Below are 6708 nucleotides of genomic sequence, written 5' to 3'. Positions count from 1 at the left end.
CCGCCCCCCGAGTGCACAAATTTTTGTGCACCGGGCCTCTAGTATATAATAAAAGGCTAATATGCAAATCTACCAAACAGCGGAACGACCTGTTGCTATGACGAGCACTGACCACCAGGGGGCAGATGCTCAACACAGGAGCTTCCCCCCGGTGGTCACTGCACTCCCACAGGGGGAGTGCTGCTCACCCAAAAGCCGGGCTCACAGCTGGCAAGCACAGAGATGGTGGCGGGAGCCTCTCCTGCATCTGCAGCAGTGCTAAAGATGTCCGACTGACGGCTTAAGCCCACTCCCCTAAGCCATCAGTCGGACATCTCCCGAGGGCTCCTGGACTGCAGGAGGGTGCAGGCCAGGCTGAGGGGCACCCCGAGTGCATGAATTTTGTGCACCAGGCCTCTAGTTATTAAATAAAAAGAGACAGTTATAAAATAATAAAACATAATCATTATTATGTTAAGGAAATAAAAAAGCAAACAAAACTATATGTTTAGATACATATACATGAAAGAAAATGCAAAAAGGTCTGAAAAGATACATTCCAGGATGCAACAGTCTCTACAACCACCACTAAAAGAATGGTAAATGTGTAATTTCCAAAGAGGGTAAAAATAGAATAATGCAAAATAGGAATGGATTAAATGATCCAAATACTAAATGTTCCAATTGTAAAACAATGATATCCTGCTGATTTTTAAAAATCCAATTCTATGCACACATTAACCAAAAGAAGGCTGACAAAGCTATATCAAAATCAGAAAGAAGTCACAGCTTAGAGAAGACTCAGGAAACATGACAACTAAATACAACATGAAACCTGGACTGGGTCCCAGAACAGAAAAAGAACACTAACCAGTGATGTCTGGATAAAGTGTATAATTTAGTGAATAGTATTATAATGATATTAACTTCTTGGTTTTGATCATTGTACTATGATTATGCATTAACATCAGAACTAGGGTGAAGGGTTTATAGGAACTTTCTGTACTATTTTTGCAACATTTTGTTAAGTCTAAAATTATTTCAAAATGAAAAGTTTATTTAAAAAATCAGACTGGACTTTAAAACAAAAAGCATTATTAGAGATAAAAAAGATACTTATAAATGGGGAAAAATGGTTCAATTCATTGGAAGACAGACCAATTATAAAACTGTATGCTTCTAATAATATGACCTCATAATAAATAAATCAAAAAATTAACAGAACTACAAGGGAGAACAGAATTCATAATTATACAGTAAACTGTCAATAATTGTCAATCAATTACCCACACATAAATCTATAAGGGAAGAGATTTTCACAAAGGCCCAACCCTCCTCAACTCTTTGACAGGTGGGTCTCTAACCAGGTAAACTCGTAACAGGGCAGCTGGCTTCATGGAAGTGAGCAAGCAAGAGTGCCAGCAAAAAAGAAGCTGTAGTCTTTTGTAATCTAATCTCTTAAGTGACACTGACGATTTTTGCCATAATTCTTTTAGAAGTGAGCCTCTAGATCCAGTCTACCTTCAGGGGAAAGGATTACATGAGAATGTGAATACCAGGATTATCTTAGAAGGCTGCCTATCACAAGTAGTATAATGGAAAAAGCAACTGGGATACATTTAGGAGAACTGGATTTTAGTAATGATGTGACTAAATACAACATCTCAAGGCAGCGGTTCTCAACCTGTGGGTCGCGACCCCTTTGGGGGTCGAACGACCCTTTCACAGGGGTCGCCTAAGACCATCAGAAAACACATATATAATTACATATTGTTTTTGTGATTAATCACTATGCTTTAATTATGTTCAATTTGTAACAATGAAATTGGAGGTCACCACAACATGAGGAACTGTATTAAAGGGTCGCGGCATTAGGAATGTTGAGAACCACTGTCTCAAGGCATCAGTGTTTTTTTCTGAAAAAACAAAAAAACAAAAAAAAACCTGAGGGTAGCCAAAATGACCTCCACAGTCATTTAAATTCTAAATTCTAAATTCTGTGCTTCCCTATTGTGTCTTTAGGAAAGGATTATTATTAGAGATAGTTGGTCAAAATGCCTCATTTTACAAAAGAAAGCCAGTTCCAGGAAAGGTTAACAAAGAGAGATAGTAAGCCATGCTTATTCTGCTCTGATGCCTCAGGCTCATTCACTATAGTCCACTGCTTTTGCAATGAATGCCCTAAAACAGCACTATCCTCTCCTTAAGTCTTAAAATCCATTAAATTCAAAGGAGGATGATACTGTACAGTACTAACAAGAGCAACAAGAATTGATTAATGTTGTTCATTATCTCTTTTTTTCTCATCAACCCTAAAGCTATCTCTGTAGGTTGCATGTGAGAAGAAAATTAGTTATCCTCTGCCCATCCCAGTCACAGGGATCTGGACATTTTAGTAATAACATTATTTGCTGGAAATAAAGCATAAAAGCAACAGATAATAGATAATAACAGAGAAAGACTTTAAACAACGTAAACCTATATGAAGTATCTAAAAATAGAAACTGCAACCAGGAAAGGCAAATTTTGTTCCCCATTGTGATGCAGGCAATGTTCAGGGAGTAGGTACTCTAGGAAGCTCATGACAGTGACTGGACTGACAGATATATCCTTATTCATACAGATGCTTCAATCAGGGTCTAGTACCACTCAACATTTATACTACATAAATACCCTCTTTGTTCCTATATGAGGTCAGGAGCCAAGAGGGCAGGGGAAATTCATTTGTTAGAAAATCCCCTCTGCAGCACATACCCTTTACCAGCAATAATAATTTGCTGGGGGTTTGTGTGTGTGTGTTGTGTGTGTGTGTGTGTGTGTGTGTGTGTGTGTGTTCTTTTTTAATATACCAGCATTTCTTTATTGATTTCAGAGAGAAAGGAAGAGGGAGAGAGAGATAGAAATATCAATGAGAGAGAATCATTGATCGGCTGCCTCCTCATGCCCCCTACAGTGGATCGAGCCCACAACACGGGCATGTGCCCTTGGCCCGAATCGAACATGGGACCGACTCTTCAGTCCGCAGGCTGGCATTCTATCCAAACTGGCTAGGGCCATAATAATTTGTAATAACTCCAACTCTGGTTCAAGAAGTGCAGTGAAAACATTGCATAAAAGTACAATTGTTTTGCGTGGCAATTATAAAGCAGAGGTATTTATACTAGTCAAATTATATATATAAATGCATAATTGTGTCCAGAATTTCTATTTAAGAAAGGCTTAAGGATAACAGTGGGTTGTTGGTGGTAGAAGCCAATGCCTAGTGGTTTATCTTAAATCTGTATTTGTATAACAATCAAGTAAGACGGAAAAAATTCAATTACCCATATAAAAGAAAAATTATATTGATGGAGATTACCTGCAAGCTTCTCATTAGTTTTAGCATATCTATACTAATAAAAGGGTAATATGCTAATTAAACTGAGAGACCTTCTGGACAAAGCCATGGTGGCAGGGCCGAGGCAGAGGTAGTTAGGGGCGATCAGGCCAGGAGGGGAGGGCAGTTGGGGGCGAGCAGGCAGGCAGGTGAAGGGTTAGGAGCCAGCAGTCCTGGATTGCAAGAGGGATTGGGCCTAAACCGGCAGTTGGACATCCCCCCAGGGGTCCCAGATTGGAGAGGGTGCAGGAGGGCTGAGGAACACCCCCCTCCCCCAAATGCACGAATTTCGTGCACCGGGCCACTAGTCACTGAATAAGCCAATGAAGATCTATAACATTTACTCAGCTGAATTTTGTTCTTTCTTTAGCAGGATGCAAGGCAGGGGGGGCAGTTGGGGGCGAGGAGGCCAGCAGGCAGAATGGTTAGGGGCAATCAGGCAGGCAGGTGAGCAGTTAGAAGCCAGCAGTCCCGGATTGCGAGAGGGATGTCCCAGATTGGAGAGGGTGCAGGCCGGGCTGAGGGACACCCCCAGGCCCGTGCACGAATTTTGTGCACCGGCCACTAGTATCTAAATATACACCTAAATTCACTTCTACAAACCACCTAAAGAAAAAGAAAGTGTTGGCTTAAAATGTTAACATAGGCTGAAATAGTAATCAAAGAAAGTGATACTTTTGAAAGTTTTTTGATACTTTTGGTACAGAGTGAAAGGCAGGGAGCCCAAAGTAAGAGAAAATGACCTGGACAGCCCAATGGGGCACTTCAGGAAGAGAGACCTTCATCCTGGGCAGGGGTGCCAAGACTGAGTTTCATGGCCCAAGCCACTGACTATTATTTCCCCTATTATAAATATACTCAATCAGTAGATATACTTTTCAATCAAGCTATCCCAAGATGGAACAGCTCAAAAGACAATATCCATCTCAAAGTATTGTAAATAGTATTTTATGCTTTTTAGAACTTTTTCTGCAGAACTGTCTGGATAGTTACCCTTTCCCTAGCCTTTTATGCAATATCAAAGAAGACTTATGTCTCCTTTCTTTTCTCACTTCTTACCTCTCTTTTGTTCCTCAGTTTTAAAGGGATGGGAGAAAGGAAAGGAGCAATAAGAACAATTTAAAGAAGTCTCAAACAGATCTCTAATTAGTCTTGAGGTAAAACTGGTAAAAAGCAAAGAAAGGATGTTTAGGGATTTAAAATTTAACCCTAAAATACTACCGCACATATTACTTAATACTATTTATGTATTTATACTTCTCCAATATACTCTATCTCAATTAATGATTTCACCACCACCAATGAAAAGATTAAAGAATCATTTCTGAACATTTTTCCACATAGCAAGGGTTAGAAAACTATAAAACAAGAAAGAAGGGAGGGAGATAGGCAGGCAAGCAAACAGGCAGGCAAAAAAGAAAGGAAAGAAGGAAGGAAAGCCTAAAACACGGGCAGCCCTAGGTCACCAAGTACTGCTTTAACCAAAACTCTACAAAACCAGGTCTGCCTATATTTACTATCTGACTCTTTACATAAAATGTGATGACCTCTTCAATAAAGGATATCCAAATGGCCAATAAACATATGAAAAGGTGTTCAATATTATTAGTCATTAGGGAAATCAGGGGAAAACCCCAAAGTGATTTCACTACATATTATATACCTACCAAAGTGGCTAAAATAAATAAGATAATACTAACTGTTGTAAGCTTTTGGAGGAGCCAGAATTCTCAAGCATTGCTAAAAAGTAGTGTTACTTAACACAATTAATTTGAAAAACTTTTTGGAAGTTATACCAAAAATACATACCTGCATATCCTATAATACAGCAATTTAACCAGTGTGTTAATCTCCAAAATTCATTATATGTTGGATATGGATATATCCAACAGAAATGTATACATATGTTCACCAAAATACTTATAAAAATGTCCATAGCAGTCCTATTGGTAATAGCCAAAAACTGGGTAGAATACCATACAGCATAAGAAAAAACAAACTACCGCCACATAACTGTATAAAATCTCACAAATACATTTGCTCACTTTATGGGCAAAGTGAGACACAAAGGACTACATACTGTATGATTCCATTTACATAAAGTAAATAATAGATAAATTCATAGATGATGTTAAAAATCAAGATAATGGTTATCTTTGGAAAGGGGCACAAAGTGGGCCTTCCAGGAGGCAAATCATGCTTTTCCTTGATCTAGGTACTGGATATACTTTGTGAAAATTCAGCGAGCTGTACACTTATGGTTCATGCACTTTTCTGGAGGCCTATTGCCCTTTAAAAATTAACACACAAAAAAAATTGTATGAACTCTGTCTTTGAAGGACAATTATGTACATCTTCCATTCACTTTTCTGACTTGTCATCATCATCGCTCACCAATGGGATATCTTTAATTCCTGTTACCTAATACAGAAGTCAGCTTTGTTTTCATCAATATTCTTGGTAGACTGTTGCATTGAACTCCCAAAGGAATATGTAGCTTAGTTTCACACTAGATCCCAAGGAGAAACTTTGACAAGCCAACACCTCGTGATGGTATATTAAAATTATCTGAGGAAGAAAGGGAAACCTCCTTGATATGTAATTTTGTTTGGCCCTATTGTTTTGGTTTACCTTTGCCTACTAATTATGGTGATTTAATTTCCACAAAATGTTCAAATGAGCTTTTCAAAAAAAGTCGGTTCTTGTGGAAAGTTTTTCTTTCTACTATCCTGTCTATTAATGCTGTTATCTTATGTTTATCCAGTTCCTTCCATCCATGCAGCTTAAAGTACTTTACAAATTCTGTTGCGTGATGTCATCTTCCAGTTAAAGAAATTTGGGCCAAGAAACACTGTGTATCAAAACATATGCAAACAGTGCTTTCCTAAGGCATGGCTCAGTGTACTAAAGAAGCGCCGCATTCTTTGCCGAAAGTTACAAGTGTTAGAAAAGAAACACAAAGATGAAGTGACTCTCAAGGGCACAGGGTCTATCATAGGTTGAACCAGGACTATACCCTCTAACTCGCTGCCACTTAAGGGAAAACAAACAAAAACCTACACCCTTGAATAAAATGCTAACTCTCTAACGGGAAGTCAGTGAAGATGCCTAGATCATACCCAGAAAGACGACGTGTGGACCCCCACGAGACTGACCTTCCAGGGAGCCCCTTCCCTCGGGCCGCACGGGGCCAAAGTTCCCGGGCGCAGGTCCCGCGCCGCCCCTTCACCTTCTCCGAGGAGGCTGCGGCGGCATTGCCCGCGCGGTTCTCAGCCCACCCTTCCGCTCCGAGCGCCCGACCTCCCAGCAAAGCCTTTTACCTGAGATAAGCCCGTGCCCGCCCCCAGCCGCCC

General features: G+C 39.9%; 1 protein-coding gene across 2 annotated transcripts in view; it reads right to left on the bottom strand.

The window, feature by feature from the left end:
• The window catches only part of MIPOL1 (mirror-image polydactyly 1), a 328064-nt gene extending 321402 nt beyond the window's left edge, over positions 1 to 6662 (bottom strand). The window contains exon 1 of one of the 2 annotated variants that reach the window (XM_005864977.2): positions 6511 to 6662. The gene's annotated coding sequence lies outside the window, so the exon portion shown is untranslated. The remainder of the gene's footprint in view (positions 1 to 6510) is intronic. The other variant, XM_014538619.1, reaches the window with a different exon arrangement.
• Between the last annotated feature and the right edge of the window lie 46 nt (positions 6663 to 6708).

This window comes from Myotis brandtii, unplaced genomic scaffold (genome assembly GCF_000412655.1).
Source record: "Myotis brandtii unplaced genomic scaffold, ASM41265v1 scaffold194, whole genome shotgun sequence".
Classification (NCBI taxonomy): domain Eukaryota; kingdom Metazoa; phylum Chordata; class Mammalia; order Chiroptera; family Vespertilionidae; genus Myotis; species Myotis brandtii.
The sequence above is the reverse complement of the archived record's forward strand: the minus strand, read 5'-3'. Positions and strand labels throughout refer to the sequence as shown.